This window comes from Somniosus microcephalus, unplaced genomic scaffold, assembly GCF_052327205.1.
Source record: "Somniosus microcephalus isolate GS21.2 unplaced genomic scaffold, FLI_Smic_1.0 scaffold63, whole genome shotgun sequence".
Taxonomy (NCBI): domain Eukaryota; kingdom Metazoa; phylum Chordata; class Chondrichthyes; order Squaliformes; family Somniosidae; genus Somniosus; species Somniosus microcephalus.
The window spans coordinates 507,643-525,948 of record NW_028225250.1 but is presented as its reverse complement, the minus strand read 5'-3'; the positions used below and the strand labels follow the sequence as shown (position 1 = coordinate 525,948).

The window sequence follows — 18,306 nt, the reverse complement described above, 5'->3', positions numbered from 1 at the left end:
TTCACATCCAGCAAAGGTGAGAGAAGCCCAAAAAACGACTTTGCCAGCACTGACGCCTTCTCCGAAGATTCAACTCAGGATCTTCGCATTAGGAGACTGACGTGCTGCCTGCTGCGCTGAGAAGGCACTTGCCATGCAAGCGGCCAGGCAGCGCTGCCATGTGGGGCATCTTGCAAGGTGTTTACATTTATAACGCGCTGTTTGCAAAAAACTCCGAGCCAGATAGGAGTCAAACCTACAATCTTCTGATTTGTAGTCAGACGCGTTATCCAGGCTGTGGAGAGTAGCTGGCAGCTCACAGTCCCACCAACGCTGCGGCACGAGCAGGTACCGATGACGCGCACGTGACTCCGCCAGGCCAGAAGCGTCAAAATGCGCACGGCAAACTATCGGCAAACAAAAGCACCTTTGCTGCTTCCCTTCGATAGCTCAGCTGGTAGAGCGGAGGACTGTAGTGGAATACAAAGCAAAGTCATCCTTAGGTCGCTGGTTCAATTCCGGCTCGAAGGAGCTCGCGTGCTTTTGCAGTAAGCGGGTGGTAAGCAGCATTTCGCTCAAAGCTCCTCTCTTCACTTTATAGTGCATCATGTTGCCACGAAGGCACAAGACACCTCTTTTTCTTGTCTCGAACTTTAATGCTCTCTGCGTCCACCAGCACACAGCTGTTTTGCTTGAGCATTTGTGTCTGCTCACCAGCAGGGAGTGCCATTGAGCAGCAACACTTTGAAACACTCAGCACTCACTTTCAGGCAAAAGAAGTCGTCTATCAGTCAGACAGCGCTCTCGGCTGCTCCCTCACGCTCGGGACGGCCGCCACTTTCCGCTCACCTCGCTTCCCTGCCGCAGTCTCGGGGTCTTCTCGGCTTCTTTCATCGTTGCTGTGGCTTCACGTCCTACTGCTGCTCGGCAACGCCGATTGGAGCAAAGTATTTAATGAAGTCAAGGAGTGGGCCAATCCTCAAGCAGGATTTCTCTGCCGATCGCGGAGCTGCGTGGCGGCGAGTGCGAAGAGGCTACTGAGGAGCAAACTAAAGCACCATGCACAAAGCGACCGGGGAATTAGCTCAAATGGTAGAGCGCTCGCTTAGCATGTGAGAGGTAGCGGGATCGATGCCCGCATTCTCCACTTTCCTTTTGGCTTAGAGCAATTATTCAGAACGAAATGGGCTCTCGCGTCACTGAACCCCTGTCAGACGGGAAAAACGGACAGCAAATCTTTTTCTGCCATGTCGTCAGCAAGATTTCTTGCTTTTCACATCCAGCAAAGGTGAGAGAAGCCCAAAAAACGACTTTGCCAGCACTGACGCCTTCTCCGAAGATTCAACTCAGGATCTTCGCATTAGGAGACTGACGTGCTGCCTGCTGCGCTGAGAAGGCACTTGCCATGCAAGCGGCCAGGCAGCGCTGCCATGTGGGGCATCTTGCAAGGTGTTTACATTTATAACGCGCTGTTTGCAAAAAACTCCGAGCCAGATAGGAGTCAAACCTACAATCTTCTGATTTGTAGTCAGACGCGTTATCCAGGCTGTGGAGAGTAGCTGGCAGCTCACAGTCCCACCAACGCTGCGGCACGAGCAGGTACCGATGACGCGCACGTGACTCCGCCAGGCCAGAAGCGTCAAAATGCGCACGGCAAACTATCGGCAAACAAAAGCACCTTTGCCGCTTCCCTTCGATAGCTCAGCTGGTAGAGCGGAGGACTGTAGTGGAATACAAAGCAAAGTCATCCTTAGGTCGCTGGTTCAATTCCGGCTCGAAGGAGCTCGCGTGCTTTTGCAGTAAGCGGGTGGTAAGCAGCATTTCGCTCAAAGCTCCTCTCTTCACTTTATAGTGCATCATGTTGCCACGAAGGCACAAGACACCTCTTTTTCTTGTCTCGAACTTTAATGCTCTCTGCGTCCACCAGCACACAGCTGTTTTGCTTGAGCATTTGTGTCTGCTCACCAGCAGGGAGTGCCATTGAGCAGCAACACTTTGAAACACTCAGCACTCACTTTCAGGCAAAAGAAGTCGTCTATCAGTCAGACAGCGCTCTCGGCTGCTCCCTCACGCTCGGGACGGCCGCCACTTTCCGCTCACCTCGCTTCCCTGCCGCAGTCTCGGGGTCTTCTCGGCTTCTTTCATCGTTGCTGTGGCTTCACGTCCTACTGCTGCTCGGCAACGCCGATTGGAGCAAAGTATTTAATGAAGTCAAGGAGTGGGCCAATCCTCAAGCAGGATTTCTCTGCCGGTCGCGGAGCTGCGTGGCGGCGAGTGCGAAGAGGCTACTGAGGAGCAAACTAAAACACCATGCACAAAGCGACCGGGGAATTAGCTCAAATGGTAGAGCGCTCGCTTAGCATGTGAGAGGTAGCGGGATCGATGCCCGCATTCTCCACTTTCCTTTTGGCTTAGAGCAATTATTCAGAACGAAATGGGCTCTCGCGTCACTGAACCCCTGTCAGACGGGAAAAACGGACAGCAAATCTTTTTCTGCCATGTCGTCAGCAAGATTTCTTGCTTTTCACATCCAGCAAAGGTGAGAGAAGCCCAAAAAACGACTTTGCCAGCACTGACGCCTTCTCCGAAGATTCAACTCAGGATCTTCGCATTAGGAGACTGACGTGCTGCCTGCTGCGCTGAGAAGGCACTTGCCATGCAAGCGGCCAGGCAGCGCTGCCATGTGGGGCATCTTGCAAGGTGTTTACATTTATAACGCGCTGTTTGCAAAAAACTCCGAGCCAGATAGGAGTCAAACCTACAATCTTCTGATTTGTAGTCAGACGCGTTATCCAGGCTGTGGAGAGTAGCTGGCAGCTCACAGTCCCACCAACGCTGCGGCACGAGCAGGTACCGATGACGCGCACGTGACTCCGCCAGGCCAGAAGCGTCAAAATGCGCACGGCAAACTATCGGCAAACAAAAACACCTTTGCCGCTTCCCTTCGATAGCTCAGCTGGTGGAGCGGAGGACTGTAGTGGAATACAAAACAAAGTCATCCTTAGGTCGCTGGTTCAATTCCGGCTCGAAGGAGCTCGCGTGCTTTTGCAGTAAGCGGGTGGTAAGCAGCATTTCGCTCAAAGCTCCTCTCTTCACTTTATAGTGCATCATGTTGCCACGAAGGCACAAGACACCTCTTTTTCTTGTCTCGAACTTTAATGCTCTCTGCGTCCACCAGCACACAGCTGTTTTGCTTGAGCATTTGTGTCTGCTCACCAGCAGGGAGTGCCATTGAGCAGCAACACTTTGAAACACTCAGCACTCACTTTCAGGCAAAAGAAGTCGTCTATCAGTCAGACAGCGCTCTCGGCTGCTCCCTCACGCTCGGGACGGCCGCCACTTTCCGCTCACCTCGCTTCCCTGCCGCAGTCTCGGGGTCTTCTCGGCTTCTTTCATCGTTGCTGTGGCTTCACGTCCTACTGCTGCTCGGCAACGCCGATTGGAGCAAAGTATTTAATGAAGTCAAGGAGTGGGCCAATCCTCAAGCAGGATTTCTCTGCCGGTCGCGGAGCAGCGTGGCGGCGAGTGCGAAGAGGCTACTGAGGAGCAAACTAAAGCACCATGCACAAAGCGACCGGGGAATTAGCTCAAATGGTAGAGCGCTCGCTTAGCATGTGAGAGGTAGCGGGATCGATGCCCGCATTCTCCACTTTCCTTTTGGCTTAGAGCAATTATTCAGAACGAAATGGGCTCTCGCGTCACTGAACCCCTGTCAGACGGGAAAAACGGACAGCAAATCTTTTTCTGCCATGTCGTCAGCAAGATTTCTTGCTTTTCACATCCAGCAAAGGTGAGAGAAGCCCAAAAAACGACTTTGCCAGCACTGACGCCTTCTCCGAAGATTCAACTCAGGAACTTCGCATTAGGAGACTGACGTGCTGCCTGCTGCGCTGAGAAGGCACTTGCCATGCAAGCGGCCAGGCAGCGCTGCCATGTGGGGCATCTTGCAAGGTGTTTACATTTATAACGCGCTGTTTGCAAAAAACTCCGAGCCAGATAGGAGTCAAACCTACAATCTTCTGATTTGTAGTCAGACGCGTTATCCAGGCTGTGGAGAGTAGCTGGCAGCTCACAGTCCCACCAACGCTGCGGCACGAGCAGGTACCGATGACACGCACGTGACTCCGCCAGGCCAGAAGCGTCAAAATGCGCACGGCAAACTATCGGCAAACAAAAGCACCTTTGCCGCTTCCCTTCGATAGCTCAGCTGGTAGAGCGGAGGACTGTAGTGGAATACAAAGCAAAATCATCCTTAGGTCGCTGGTTCAATTCCGGCTCGAAGGAGCTCGCGTGCTTTTGCAGTAAGCGGGTGGTAAGCAGCATTTCACTCAAAGCTCCTCTCTTCACTTTATAGTGCATCATGTTGCCACGAAGGCACAAGACACCTCTTTTTCTTGTCTCGAACTTTAATGCTCTCTGCGTCCACCAGCACACAGCTGTTTTGCTTGAGCATTTGTGTCTGCTCACCAGCAGGGAGTGCCATTGAGCAGCAACACTTTGAAACACTCAGCACTCACTTTCAGGCAAAAGAAGTCGTCTATCAGTCAGACAGCGCTCTCGGCTGCTCCCTCACGCTCGGGACGGCCGCCACTTTCCGCTCACCTCGCTTCCCTGCCGCAGTCTCGGGGTCTTCTCGGCTTCTTTCATCGTTGCTGTGGCTTCACGTCCTACTGCTGCTCGGCAACGCCGATTGGAGCAAAGTATTTAATGAAGTCAAGGAGTGGGCCAATCCTCAAGCAGGATTTCTCTGCCGATCGCGGAGCTGCGTGGCGGCGAGTGCGAAGAGGCTACTGAGGAGCAAACTAAAGCACCATGCACAAAGCGACCGGGGAATTAGCTCAAATGGTAGAGCGCTCGCTTAGCATGTGAGAGGTAGCGGGATCGATGCCCGCATTCTCCACTTTCCTTTTGGCTTAGAGCAATTATTCAGAACGAAATGGGCTCTCGCGTCACTGAACCCCTGTCAGACGGGAAAAACGGACAGCAAATCTTTTTCTGCCATGTCGTCAGCAAGATTTCTTGCTTTTCACATCCAGCAAAGGTGAGAGAAGCCCAAAAAACGACTTTGCCAGCACTGACGCCTTCTCCGAAGATTCAACTCAGGATCTTCGCATTAGGAGACTGACGTGCTGCCTGCTGCGCTGAGAAGGCACTTGCCATGCAAGCGGCCAGGCAGCGCTGCCATGTGGGGCATCTTGCAAGGTGTTTACATTTATAACGCGCTGTTTGCAAAAAACTCCGAGCCAGATAGGAGTCAAACCTACAATCTTCTGATTTGTAGTCAGACGCGTTATCCAGGCTGTGGAGAGTAGCTGGCAGCTCACAGTCCCACCAACGCTGCGGCACGAGCAGGTACCGATGACGCGCACGTGACTCCGCCAGGCCAGAAGCGTCAAAATGCGCACGGCAAACTATCGGCAAACAAAAACACCTTTGCCGCTTCCCTTCGATAGTTCAGCTGGTGGAGCGGAGGACTGTAGTGGAATACAAAACAAAGTCATCCTTAGGTCGCTGGTTCAATTCCGGCTCGAAGGAGCTCGCGTGCTTTTGCAGTAAGCGGGTGGTAAGCAGCATTTCGCTCAAAGCTCCTCTCTTCACTTTATAGTGCATCATGTTGCCACGAAGGCACAAGACACCTCTTTTTCTTGTCTCGAACTTTAATGCTCTCTGCGTCCACCAGCACACAGCTGTTTTGCTTGAGCATTTGTGTCTGCTCACCAGCAGGGAGTGCCATTGAGCAGCAACACTTTGAAACACTCAGCACTCACTTTCAGGCAAAAGAAGTCGTCTATCAGTCAGACAGCGCTCTCGGCTGCTCCCTCACGCTCGGGACGGCCGCCACTTTCCGCTCACCTCGCTTCCCTGCCGCAGTCTCGGGGTCTTCTCGGCTTCTTTCATCGTTGCTGTGGCTTCACGTCCTACTGCTGCTCGGCAACGCCGATTGGAGCAAAGTATTTAATGAAGTCAAGGAGTGGGCCAATCCTCAAGCAGGATTTCTCTGCCGATCGCGGAGCTGCGTGGCGGCGAGTGCGAAGAGGCTACTGAGGAGCAAACTAAAGCACCATGCACAAAGCGACCGGGGAATTAGCTCAAATGGTAGAGCGCTCGCTTAGCATGTGAGAGGTAGCGGGATCGATGCCCGCATTCTCCACTTTCCTTTTGGCTTAGAGCAATTATTCAGAACGAAATGGGCTCTCGCGTCACTGAACCCCTGTCAGACGGGAAAAACGGACAGCAAATCTTTTTCTGCCATGTCGTCAGCAAGATTTCTTGCTTTTCACATCCAGCAAAGGTGAGAGAAGCCCAAAAAACGACTTTGCCAGCACTGACGCCTTCTCCGAAGATTCAACTCAGGATCTTCGCATTAGGAGACTGACGTGCTGCCTGCTGCGCTGAGAAGGCACTTGCCATGCAAGCGGCCAGGCAGCGCTGCCATGTGGGGCATCTTGCAAGGTGTTTACATTTATAACGCGCTGTTTGCAAAAAACTCCGAGCCAGATAGGAGTCAAACCTACAATCTTCTGATTTGTAGTCAGACGCGTTATCCAGGCTGTGGAGAGTAGCTGGCAGCTCACAGTCCCACCAACGCTGCGGCACGAGCAGGTACCGATGACGCGCACGTGACTCCGCCAGGCCAGAAGCGTCAAAATGCGCACGGCAAACTATCGGCAAACAAAAACACCTTTGCCGCTTCCCTTCGATAGTTCAGCTGGTGGAGCGGAGGACTGTAGTGGAATACAAAACAAAGTCATCCTTAGGTCGCTGGTTCAATTCCGGCTCGAAGGAGCTCGCGTGCTTTTGCAGTAAGCGGGTGGTAAGCAGCATTTCGCTCAAAGCTCCTCTCTTCACTTTATAGTGCATCATGTTGCCACGAAGGCACAAGACACCTCTTTTTCTTGTCTCGAACTTTAATGCTCTCTGCGTCCACCAGCACACAGCTGTTTTGCTTGAGCATTTGTGTCTGCTCACCAGCAGGGAGTGCCATTGAGCAGCAACACTTTGAAACACTCAGCACTCACTTTCAGGCAAAAGAAGTCGTCTATCAGTCAGACAGCGCTCTCGGCTGCTCCCTCACGCTCGGGACGGCCGCCACTTTCCGCTCACCTCGCTTCCCTGCCGCAGTCTCGGGGTCTTCTCGGCTTCTTTCATCGTTGCTGTGGCTTCACGTCCTACTGCTGCTCGGCAACGCCGATTGGAGCAAAGTATTTAATGAAGTCAAGGAGTGGGCCAATCCTCAAGCAGGATTTCTCTGCCGATCGCGGAGCTGCGTGGCGGCGAGTGCGAAGAGGCTACTGAGGAGCAAACTAAAGCACCATGCACAAAGCGACCGGGGAATTAGCTCAAATGGTAGAGCGCTCGCTTAGCATGTGAGAGGTAGCGGGATCGATGCCCGCATTCTCCACTTTCCTTTTGGCTTAGAGCAATTATTCAGAACGAAATGGGCTCTCGCGTCACTGAACCCCTGTCAGACGGGAAAAACGGACAGCAAATCTTTTTCTGCCATGTCGTCAGCAAGATTTCTTGCTTTTCACATCCAGCAAAGGTGAGAGAAGCCCAAAAAACGACTTTGCCAGCACTGACGCCTTCTCCGAAGATTCAACTCAGGATCTTCGCATTAGGAGACTGACGTGCTGCCTGCTGCGCTGAGAAGGCACTTGCCATGCAAGCGGCCAGGCAGCGCTGCCATGTGGGGCATCTTGCAAGGTGTTTACATTTATAACGCGCTGTTTGCAAAAAACTCCGAGCCAGATAGGAGTCAAACCTACAATCTTCTGATTTGTAGTCAGACGCGTTATCCAGGCTGTGGAGAGTAGCTGGCAGCTCACAGTCCCACCAACGCTGCGGCACGAGCAGGTACCGATGACGCGCACGTGACTCCGCCAGGCCAGAAGCGTCAAAATGCGCACGGCAAACTATCGGCAAACAAAAGCACCTTTGCCGCTTCCCTTCGATAGCTCAGCTGGTAGAGCGGAGGACTGTAGTGGAATACAAAGCAAAGTCATCCTTAGGTCGCTGTTTCAATTCCGGCTCGAAGGAGCTCGCGTGCTTTTGCAGTAAGCGGGTGGTAAGCAGCATTTCGCTCAAAGCTCCTCTCTTCACTTTATAGTGCATCATGTTGCCACGAAGGCACAAGACACCTCTTTTTCTTGTCTCGAACTTTAATGCTCTCTGCGTCCACCAGCACACAGCTGTTTTGCTTGAGCATTTGTGTCTGCTCACCAGCAGGGAGTGCCATTGAGCAGCAACACTTTGAAACACTCAGCACTCACTTTCAGGCAAAAGAAGTCGTCTATCAGTCAGACAGCGCTCTCGGCTGCTCCCTCACGCTCGGGACGGCCGCCACTTTCCGCTCACCTCGCTTCCCTGCCGCAGTCTGGGGTCTTCTCGGCTTCTTTCATCGTTGCTGTGGCTTCACGTCCTACTGCTGCTCGGCAACGCCGATTGGAGCAAAGTATTTAATGAAGTCAAGGAGTGGGCCAATCCTCAAGCAGGATTTCTCTGCCGGTCGCGGAGCAGCGTGGCGGCGAGTGCGAAGAGGCTACTGAGGAGCAAACTAAAGCACCATGCACAAAGCGACCGGGGAATTAGCTCAAATGGTAGAGCGCTCGCTTAGCATGTGAGAGGTAGCGGGATCGATGCCCGCATTCTCCACTTTCCTTTTGGCTTAGAGCAATTATTCAGAACGAAATGGGCTCTCGCGTCACTGAACCCCTGTCAGACGGGAAAAACGGACAGCAAATCTTTTTCTGCCATGTCGTCAGCAAGATTTCTTGCTTTTCACATCCAGCAAAGGTGAGAGAAGCCCAAAAAACGACTTTGCCAGCACTGACGCCTTCTCCGAAGATTCAACTCAGGATCTTCGCATTATGAGACTGACGTGCTGCCTGCTGCGCTGAGAAGGCACTTGCCATGCAAGCGGCCAGGCAGCGCTGCCATGTGGGGCATCTTGCAAGGTGTTTACATTTATAACGCGCTGTTTGCAAAAAACTCCGAGCCAGATAGGAGTCAAACCTACAATCTTCTGATTTGTAGTCAGACGCGTTATCCAGGCTGTGGAGAGTAGCTGGCAGCTCACAGTCCCACCAACGCTGCGGCACGAGCAGGTACCGATGACGCGCACGTGACTCCGCCAGGCCAGAAGCGTCAAAAAGAGCACGGCAAACTATCGGCAAACAAAAGCACCTTTGCCGCTTCCCTTCGATAGCTCAGCTGGTAGAGCGGAGGACTGTAGTGGAATACAAAGCAAAGTCATCCTTAGGTCGCTGGTTCAATTCCGGCTCGAAGGAGCTCGCGTGCTTTTGCAGTAAGCGGGTGGTAAGCAGCATTTCGCTCAAAGCTCCTCTCTTCACTTTATAGTGCATCATGTTGCCACGAAGGCACAAGACACCTCTTTTTCTTGTCTCGAACTTTAATGCTCTCTGCGTCCACCAGCACACAGCTGTTTTGCTTGAGCATTTGTGTCTGCTCACCAGCAGGGAGTGCCATTGAGCAGCAACACTTTGAAACACTCAGCACTCACTTTCAGGCAAAAGAAGTCGTCTATCAGTCAGACAGCGCTCTCGGCTGCTCCCTCACGCTCGGGACGGCCGCCACTTTCCGCTCACCTCGCTTCCCTGCCGCAGTCTCGGGGTCTTCTCGGCTTCTTTCATCGTTGCTGTGGCTTCACGTCCTACTGCTGCTCGGCAACGCCGATTGGAGCAAAGTATTTAATGAAGTCAAGGAGTGGGCCAATCCTCAAGCAGGATTTCTCTGCCGGTCGCGGAGCTGCGTGGTGGCGAGTGCGAAGAGGCTACTGAGGAGCAAACTAAAGCACCATACAGAAAGCGACCGGGGAATTAGCTCAAATGGTAGAGCGCTCGCTTAGCATGTGAGAGGTAGCGGGATCGATGCCCGCATTCTCCACTTTCCTTTTGGCTTAGAGCAATTATTCAGAACGAAATGGGCTCTCGCGTCACTGAACCCCTGTCAGACGGGAAAAACGGACAGCAAATCTTTTTCTGCCATGTCGTCAGCAAGATTTCTTGCTTTTCACATCCAGCAAAGGTGAGAGAAGCCCAAAAAACGACTTTGCCAGCACTGACGCCTTCTCCGAAGATTCAACTCAGGATCTTCGCATTAGGAGACTGACGTGCTGCCTGCTGCGCTGAGAAGGCACTTGCCATGCAAGCGGCCAGGCAGCGCTGCCATGTGGGGCATCTTGCAAGGTGTTTACATTTATAACGCGCTGTTTGCAAAAAACTCCGAGCCAGATAGGAGTCAAACCTACAATCTTCTGATTTGTAGTCAGACGCGTTATCCAGGCTGTGGAGAGTAGCTGGCAGCTCACAGTCCCACCAACGCTGCGGCACGAGCAGGTACCGATGACGCGCACGTGACTCCGCCAGGCCAGAAGCGTCAAAATGCGCACGGCAAACTATCGGCAAACAAAAACACCTTTGCCGCTTCCCTTCGATAGCTCAGCTGGTGGAGCGGAGGACTGTAGTGGAATACAAAACAAAGTCAGCCTTAGGTCGCTGGTTCAATTCCGGCTCGAAGGAGCTCGCGTGCTTTTGCAGTAAGCGGGTGGTAAGCAGCATTTCGCTCAAAGCTCCTCTCTTCACTTTATAGTGCATCATGTTGCCACGAAGGCACAAGACACCTCTTTTTCTTGTCTCGAACTTTAATGCTCTCTGCGTCCACCAGCACACAGCTGTTTTGCTTGAGCATTTGTGTCTGCTCACCAGCAGGGAGTGCCATTGAGCAGCAACACTTTGAAACACTCAGCACTCACTTTCAGGCAAAAGAAGTCGTCTATCAGTCAGACAGCGCTCTCGGCTGCTCCCTCACGCTCGGGACGGCCGCCACTTTCCGCTCACCTCGCTTCCCTGCCGCAGTCTCGGGGTCTTCTCGGCTTCTTTCATCGTTGCTGTGGCTTCACGTCCTACTGCTGCTCGGCAACGCCGATTGGAGCAAAGTATTTAATGAAGTCAAGGAGTGGGCCAATCCTCAAGCAGGATTTCTCTGCCGGTCGCGGAGCAGCGTGGCGGCGAGTGCGAAGAGGCTACTGAGGAGCAAACTAAAGCACCATGCACAAAGCGACCGGGGAATTAGCTCAAATGGTAGAGCGCTCGCTTAGCATGTGAGAGGTAGCGGGATCGATGCCCGCATTCTCCACTTTCCTTTTGGCTTAGAGCAATTATTCAGAACGAAATGGGCTCTCGCGTCACTGAACCCCTGTCAGACGGGAAAAACGGACAGCAAATCTTTTTCTGCCATGTCGTCAGCAAGATTTCTTGCTTTTCACATCCAGCAAAGGTGAGAGAAGCCCAAAAAACGACTTTGCCAGCACTGACGCCTTCTCCGAAGATTCAACTCAGGATCTTCGCATTAGGAGACTGACGTGCTGCCTGCTGCGCTGAGAAGGCACTTGCCATGCAAGCGGCCAGGCAGCACTGCCATGTGGGGCATCTTGCAAGTTGTTTACATTTATAACGCGCTGTTTGCAAAAAACTCCGAGCCAGATAGGAGTCAAACCTACAATCTTCTGATTTGTAGTCAGACGCGTTATCCAGGCTGTGGAGAGTAGCTGGCAGCTCACAGTCCCACCAACGCTGCGGCACGAGCAGGTACCGATGACGCGCACGTGACTCCGCCAGGCCAGAAGCGTCAAAATGTGCACGGCAAACTATAGCACCTTTGCCGCTTCCCTTCGATAGCTCAGCTGGTAGAGCGGAGGACTGTAGTGGAATACAAAGCAAAGTCATCCTTAGGTCGCTGGTTCAATTCCGGCTCGAAGGAGCTCGCGTGCTTTTGCAGTAAGCGGGTGGTAAGCAGCATTTCGCTCAAAGCTCCTCTCTTCACTTTATAGTGCATCATGTTGCCACGAAGGCACAAGACACCTCTTTTTCTTGTCTCGAACTTTAATGCTCTCTGCGTCCACCAGCACACAGCTGTTTCGCTTGAGCATTTGTGTCTGCTCACCAGCAGGGAGTGCCATTGAGCAGCAACACTTTGAAACACTCAGCACTCACTTTCAGGCAAAAGAAGTCGTCTATCAGTCAGACAGCGCTCTCGGCTGCTCCCTCACGCTCGGGACGGCCGCCACTTTCCGCTCACCTCGCTTCCCTGCCGCAGTCTCGGGGTCTTCTCGGCTTCTTTCATCGTTGCTGTGGCTTCACGTCCTACTGCTGCTCGGCAACGCCGATTGGAGCAAAGTATTTAATGAAGTCAAGGAGTGGGCCAATCCTCAAGCAGGATTTCTCTGCCGGTCGCGGAGCTGCGTGGTGGCGAGTGCGAAGAGGCTACTGAGGAGCAAACTAAAGCACCATGCACAAAGCGACCGGGGAATTAGCTCAAATGGTAGAGCGCTCGCTTAGCATGTGAGAGGTAGCGGGATCGATGCCCGCATTCTCCACTTTCCTTTTGGCTTAGAGCAATTATTCAGAACGAAATGGGCTCTCGCGTCACTGAACCCCTGTCAGACGGGAAAAACGGACAGCAAATCTTTTTCTGCCATGTCGTCAGCAAGATTTCTTGCTTTTCACATCCAGCAAAGGTGAGAGAAGCCCAAAAAACGACTTTGCCAGCACTGACGCCTTCTCCGAAGATTCAACTCAGGATCTTCGCATTAGGAGACTGACGTGCTGCCTGCTGCGCTGAGAAGGCACTTGCCATGCAAGCGGCCAGGCAGCGCTGCCATGTGGGGCATCTTGCAAGGTGTTCACATTTATAACGCGCTGTTTGCAAAAAACTCCGAGCCAGATAGGAGTCAAACCTACAATCTTCTGATTTGTAGTCAGACGCGTTATCCAGGCTGTGGAGAGTAGCTGGCAGCTCACAGTCCCACCAACGCTGCGGCACGAGCAGGTACCGATGACGCGCACGTGACTCCGCCAGGCCAGAAGCGTCAAAATGCGCACGGCAAACTATCGGCAAACAAAAACACCTTTGCCGCTTCCCTTCGATAGCTCAGCTGGTGGAGCGGAGGACTGTAGTGGAATACAAAGCAAAGTCATCCTTAGGTCGCTGGTTCAATTCCGGCTCGAAGGAGCTCGCGTGCTTTTGCAGTAAGCGGGTGGTAAGCAGCATTTCGCTCAAAGCTCCTCTCTTCACTTTATAGTGCATCATGTTGCCACGAAGGCACAAGACACCTCTTTTTCTTGTCTCGAACTTTAATGCTCTCTGCGTCCACCAGCACACAGCTGTTTTGCTTGAGCATTTGTGTCTGCTCACCAGCAGGGAGTGCCATTGAGCAGCAACACTTTGAAACACTCAGCACTCACTTTCAGGCAAAAGAAGTCGTCTATCAGTCAGACAGCGCTCTCGGCTGCTCCCTCACGCTCGGGACGGCCGCCACTTTCCGCTCACCTCGCTTCCCTGCCGCAGTCTCGGGGTCTTCTCGGCTTCTTTCATCGTTGCTGTGGCTTCACGTCCTACTGCTGCTCGGCAACGCCGATTGGAGCAAAGTATTTAATGAAGTCAAGGAGTGGGCCAATCCTCAAGCAGGATTTCTCTGCCGATCGCGGAGCTGCGTGGCGGCGAGTGCGAAGAGGCTACTGAGGAGCAAACTAAAGCACCATGCACAAAGCGACCGGGGAATTAGCTCAAATGGTAGAGCGCTCGCTTAGCATGTGAGAGGTAGCGGGATCGATGCCCGCATTCTCCACTTTCCTTTTGGCTTAGAGCAATTATTCAGAACGAAATGGGCTCTCGCGTCACTGAACCCCTGTCAGACGGGAAAAACGGACAGCAAATCTTTTTCTGCCATGTCGTCAGCAAGATTTCTTGCTTTTCACATCCAGCAAAGGTGAGAGAAGCCCAAAAAACGACTTTGCCAGCACTGACGCCTTCTCCGAAGATTCAACTCAGGATCTTCGCATTAGGAGACTGACGTGCTGCCTGCTGCGCTGAGAAGGCACTTGCCATGCAAGCGGCCAGGCAGCACTGCCATGTGGGGCATCTTGCAAGTTGTTTACATTTATAACGCGCTGTTTGCAAAAAACTCCGAGCCAGATAGGAGTCAAACCTACAATCTTCTGATTTGTAGTCAGACGCGTTATCCAGGCTGTGGAGAGTAGCTGGCAGCTCACAGTCCCACCAACGCTGCGGCACGAGCAGGTACCGATGACGCGCACGTGACTCCGCCAGGCCAGAAGCGTCAAAATGTGCACGGCAAACTATAGCACCTTTGCCGCTTCCCTTCGATAGCTCAGCTGGTAGAGCGGAGGACTGTAGTGGAATACAAAGCAAAGTCATCCTTAGGTCGCTGGTTCAATTCCGGCTCGAAGGAGCTCGCGTGCTTTTGCAGTAAGCGGGTGGTAAGCAGCATTTCGCTCAAAGCTCCTCTCTTCACTTTATAGTGCATCATGTTGCCACGAAGGCACAAGACACCTCTTTTTCTTGTCTCGAACTTTAATGCTCTCTGCGTCCACCAGCACACAGCTGTTCCGCTTGAGCATTTGTGTCTGCTCACCAGCAGGGAGTGCCATTGAGCAGCAACACTTTGAAACACTCAGCACTCACTTTCAGGCAAAAGAAGTCGTCTATCAGTCAGACAGCGCTCTCGGCTGCTCCCTCACGCTCGGGACGGCCGCCACTTTCCGCTCACCTCGCTTCCCTGCCGCAGTCTCGGGGTCTTCTCGGCTTCTTTCATCGTTGCTGTGGCTTCACGTCCTACTGCTGCTCGGCAACGCCGATTGGAGCAAAGTATTTAATGAAGTCAAGGAGTGGGCCAATCCTCAAGCAGGATTTCTCTGCCGGTCGCGGAGCTGCGTGGTGGCGAGTGCGAAGAGGCTACTGAGGAGCAAACTAAAGCACCATACAGAAAGCGACCGGGGAATTAGCTCAAATGGTAGAGCGCTCGCTTAGCATGTGAGAGGTAGCGGGATCGATGCCCGCATTCTCCACTTTCCTTTTGGCTTAGAGCAATTATTCAGAACGAAATGGGCTCTCGCGTCACTGAACCCCTGTCAGACGGGAAAAACGGACAGCAAATCTTTTTCTGCCATGTCGTCAGCAAGATTTCTTGCTTTTCACATCCAGCAAAGGTGAGAGAAGCCCAAAAAACGACTTTGCCAGCACTGACGCCTTCTCCGAAGATTCAACTCAGGATCTTCGCATTAGGAGACTGACGTGCTGCCTGCTGCGCTGAGAAGGCACTTGCCATGCAAGCGGCCAGGCAGCGCTGCCATGTGGGGCATCTTGCAAGGTGTTTACATTTATAACGCGCTGTTTGCAAAAAACTCCGAGCCAGATAGGAGTCAAACCTACAATCTTCTGATTTGTAGTCAGACGCGTTATCCAGGCTGTGGAGAGTAGCTGGCAGCTCACAGTCCCACCAACGCTGCGGCACGAGCAGGTACCGATGACGCGCACGTGACTCCGCCAGGCCAGAAGCGTCAAAATGCGCACGGCAAACTATCGGCAAACAAAAACACCTTTGCCGCTTCCCTTCGATAGCTCAGCTGGTGGAGCGGAGGACTGTAGTGGAATACAAAACAAAGTCATCCTTAGGTCGCTGGTTCAATTCCGGCTCGAAGGAGCTCGCGTGCTTTTGCAGTAAGCGGGTGGTAAGCAGCATTTCGCTCAAAGCTCCTCTCTTCACTTTATAGTGCATCATGTTGCCACGAAGGCACAAGACACCTCTTTTTCTTGTCTCGAACTTTAATGCTCTCTGCGTCCACCAGCACACAGCTGTTTTGCTTGAGCATTTGTGTCTGCTCACCAGCAGGGAGTGCCATTGAGCAGCAACACTTTGAAACACTCAGCACTCACTTTCAGGCAAAAGAAGTCGTCTATCAGTCAGACAGCGCTCTCGGCTGCTCCCTCACGCTCGGGACGGCCGCCACTTTCCGCTCACCTCGCTTCCCTGCCGCAGTCTCGGGGTCTTCTCGGCTTCTTTCATCGTTGCTGTGGCTTCATGTCCTACTGCTGCTCGGCAACGCCGATTGGAGCAAAGTATTTAATGAAGTCAAGGAGTGGGCCAATCCTCAAGCAGGATTTCTCTGCCGGTCGCGGAGCTGCGTGGCGGCGAGTGCGAAGAGGCTACTGAGGAGCAAACTAAAGCACCATGCACAAAGCGACCGGGGAATTAGCTCAAATGGTAGAGCGCTCGCTTAGCATGTGAGAGGTAGCGGGATCGATGCCCGCATTCTCCACTTTCCTTTTGGCTTAGAGCAATTATTCAGAACGAAATGGGCTCTCGCGTCACTGAACCCCTGTCAGACGGGAAAAACGGACAGCAAATCTTTTTCTGCCATGTCGTCAGCAAGATTTCTTGCTTTTCACATCCAGCAAAGGTGAGAGAAGCCCAAAAAACGACTTTGCCAGCACTGACGCCTTCTCCGAAGATTCAACTCAGGATCTTCGCATTAGGAGACTGACGTGCTGCCTGCTGCGCTGAGAAGGCACTTGCCATGCAAGCGGCCAGGCAGCGCTGCCATGTGGGGCATCTTGCAAGTTGTTTACATTTATAACGCGCTGTTTGCAAAAAACTCCGAGCCAGATAGGAATCAAACCTACAATCTTCTGATTTGTAGTCAGACGCGTTATCCAGGCTGTGGAGAGTAGCTGGCAGCTCACAGTCCCACCAACGCTGCGGCACGAGCAGGTACCGATGACGCGCACGTGACTCCGCCAGGCCAGAAGTGTCAAAATGCGCACGGCAAACTATCGGCAAACAAAAGCACCTTTGCCGCTTCCCTTCGATAGCTCAGCTGGTAGAGCGGAGGACTGTAGTGGAATACAAAGTCAAAGTCATCCTTAGGTCGCTGGTTCAATTCCGGCTCGAAGGAGCTCGCGTGCTTTTGCAGTAAGCGGGTGGTAAGCAGCATTTCGCTCAAAGCTCCTCTCTTCACTTTATAGTGCATCATGTTGCCACGAAGGCACAAGACACCTCTTTTTCTTGTCTCGAACTTTAATGCTCTCTGCGTCCACCAGCACACAGCTGTTTTGCTTGAGCATTTGTGTCTGCTCACCAGCAGGGAGTGCCATTGAGCAGCAACACTTTGAAACACTCAGCACTCACTTTCAGGCAAAAGAAGTCGTCTATCAGTCAGACAGCGCTCTCGGCTGCTCCCTCACGCTCGGGACGGCCGCCACTTTCCGCTCACCTCGCTTCCCTGCCGCAGTCTCGGGGTCTTCTCGGCTTCTTTCATCGTTGCTGTGGCTTCACGTCCTACTGCTGCTCGGCAACGCCGATTGGAGCAAGGTATTTAATGAAGTCAAGGAGTGGGCCAATCCTCAAGCAGGATTTCTCTGCCGGTCGCGGAGCTGCGTGGCGGCGAGTGCGAAGAGGCTACTGAGGAGCAAACTAAAGCACCATGCACAAAGCGACCGGGGAATTAGCTCAAATGGTAGAGCGCTCGCTTAGCATGTGAGAGGTAGCGGGATCGATGCCCGCATTCTCCACTTTCCTTTTGGCTTAGAGCAATTATTCAGAACGAAATGGGCTCTCGCGTCACTGAACCCCTGTCAGACGGGAAAAACGGACAGCAAATCTTTTTCTGCCATGTCGTCAGCAAGATTTCTTGCTTTTCACATCCAGCAAAGGTGAGAGAAGCCCAAAAAACGACTTTGCCAGCACTGACGCCTTCTCCGAAGATTCAACTCAGGATCTTCGCATTAGGAGACTGACGTGCTGCCTGCTGCGCTGAGAAGGCACTTGCCATGCAAGCGGCCAGGCAGCGCTGCCATGTGGGGCATCTTGCAAGGTGTTTACATTTATAACGCGCTGTTTGCAAAAAACTCCGAGCCAGATAGGAGTCAAACCTACAATCTTCTGATTTGTAGTCAGACGCGTTATCCAGGCTGTGGAGAGTAGCTGGCAGCTCACAGTCCCACCAACGCTGCGGCACGAGCAGGTACCGATGACGCGCACGTGACTCCGCCAGGCCAGAAGCGTCAAAATGCGCACGGCAAACTATCGGCAAACAAAAGCACCTTTGCCGCTTCCCTTCGATAGCTCAGCTGGTAGAGCGGAGGACTGTAGTGGAATACAAAGCAAAGTCATCCTTAGGTCGCTGGTTCAATTCCGGCTCGAAGGAGCTCGCGTGCTTTTGCAGTAAGCGGGTGGTAAGCAGCATTTCGCTCAAAGCTCTCCTCTCTTCACTTTATAGTGCATCATGTTGCCACGAAGGCACAAGACACCTCTTTTTCTTGTCTCGAACTTTAATGCTCTCTGCGTCCACCAGCACACAGCTGTTTTGCTTGAGCATTTGTGTCTGCTCACCAGCAGGGAGTGCCATTGAGCAGCAACACTTTGAAACACTCAGCACTCACTTTCAGGCAAAAGAAGTCGTCTATCAGTCAGACAGCGCTCTCGGCTGCTCCCTCACGCTCGGGACGGCC

General features: G+C 52.8%; 8 non-coding genes across 8 annotated transcripts; all 8 read left to right on the top strand.

Annotated features, from left to right (window-relative positions):
* The first annotated feature begins 418 nt into the window (after nt 1-418).
* On the top strand, nt 419-510 carry trnay-gua (transfer RNA tyrosine (anticodon GUA)). Its single transcript is given in 2 exon segments — nt 419-455; nt 475-510. It is a non-coding gene; the product is annotated as a tRNA-Tyr (tRNA).
* A 1,159-nt stretch (nt 511-1,669) lies between these two features.
* Nucleotides 1,670-1,761, top strand: trnay-gua (transfer RNA tyrosine (anticodon GUA)). The gene is given in 2 exon segments: nt 1,670-1,706; nt 1,726-1,761. It is a non-coding gene; the product is annotated as a tRNA-Tyr (tRNA).
* Nucleotides 1,762-4,171: 2,410 nt separating this feature from the next.
* On the top strand, nt 4,172-4,263 carry trnay-gua (transfer RNA tyrosine (anticodon GUA)). The gene is given in 2 exon segments: nt 4,172-4,208; nt 4,228-4,263. It is a non-coding gene; the product is annotated as a tRNA-Tyr (tRNA).
* A 4,911-nt stretch (nt 4,264-9,174) lies between these two features.
* On the top strand, nt 9,175-9,266 carry trnay-gua (transfer RNA tyrosine (anticodon GUA)). Its single transcript is given in 2 exon segments — nt 9,175-9,211; nt 9,231-9,266. It is a non-coding gene; the product is annotated as a tRNA-Tyr (tRNA).
* A 2,399-nt stretch (nt 9,267-11,665) lies between these two features.
* Nucleotides 11,666-11,757, top strand: trnay-gua (transfer RNA tyrosine (anticodon GUA)). Its single transcript is given in 2 exon segments — nt 11,666-11,702; nt 11,722-11,757. It is a non-coding gene; the product is annotated as a tRNA-Tyr (tRNA).
* Nucleotides 11,758-14,156: 2,399 nt separating this feature from the next.
* trnay-gua (transfer RNA tyrosine (anticodon GUA)) lies at nt 14,157-14,248 on the top strand. The gene is given in 2 exon segments: nt 14,157-14,193; nt 14,213-14,248. It is a non-coding gene; the product is annotated as a tRNA-Tyr (tRNA).
* A 2,410-nt stretch (nt 14,249-16,658) lies between these two features.
* trnay-gua (transfer RNA tyrosine (anticodon GUA)) lies at nt 16,659-16,751 on the top strand. The gene is made up of 2 exons: nt 16,659-16,695; nt 16,716-16,751. It is a non-coding gene; the product is annotated as a tRNA-Tyr (tRNA).
* A 1,159-nt stretch (nt 16,752-17,910) lies between these two features.
* On the top strand, nt 17,911-18,002 carry trnay-gua (transfer RNA tyrosine (anticodon GUA)). Its single transcript is given in 2 exon segments — nt 17,911-17,947; nt 17,967-18,002. It is a non-coding gene; the product is annotated as a tRNA-Tyr (tRNA).
* The last annotated feature ends 304 nt before the right edge of the window (nt 18,003-18,306 follow it).